The sequence below is a fragment of the Photinus pyralis genome, unplaced genomic scaffold (genome assembly GCF_008802855.1).
Source record: "Photinus pyralis isolate 1611_PpyrPB1 unplaced genomic scaffold, Ppyr1.3 Ppyr1.4_LG5, whole genome shotgun sequence".
Classification (NCBI taxonomy): Eukaryota; Metazoa; Arthropoda; class Insecta; order Coleoptera; family Lampyridae; genus Photinus; species Photinus pyralis.
In genome coordinates, this window is record NW_022170596.1 from 28519703 (window position 1) to 28520294 (window position 592).

Genomic DNA, 592 nt, shown 5'->3' on the forward strand with positions numbered 1-592 from the left:
CAATTCATAAAGCACACATTTCACAAATTAACATTTGGATGAATTTTACTTTTCCTGTGAAAGGCCTGTTTAAAATCATTGAATGGTTTATCTTCAACATCCATATCCATATGGTTTTTCTGTCATTTGTTTAATTTTGCGTTGAACTCCTTAGGTATCATATTTATGATCCTTAACCATATTTTTAGCTATCGCATAATGTTTTTTTTTTATTTCGGCAAGGAAATACTGTAAGCCACTAGTGACTAGTTGGTCCTTTCTCTTTTGTATTTTCACTTTTCAATTTTCCTCCACTTTTCTGGCATCTCTTGTGCATTTCACGTCTTTTTTTAAAATTAAATTACATACATCCATATCTATTAAGATGCTAGCCGTCGTCGTCGTTCGTCTAATCCTAATCGTTGTAGCTGCTAGGACGGCGGCTCGGGTTCGATTCCCGGCCGACGCAGAATTTTTTTAGTTTTATATACAGGGTCCGGCAAAATGATCTCCCACATTTTAATCTGTAATAAAAACGCCATTGTAAATGTTATATAGATTTTGTCTTTATTAACTGAAAATGTATGCTATGCCATTTGTTTTTATTAAGTTG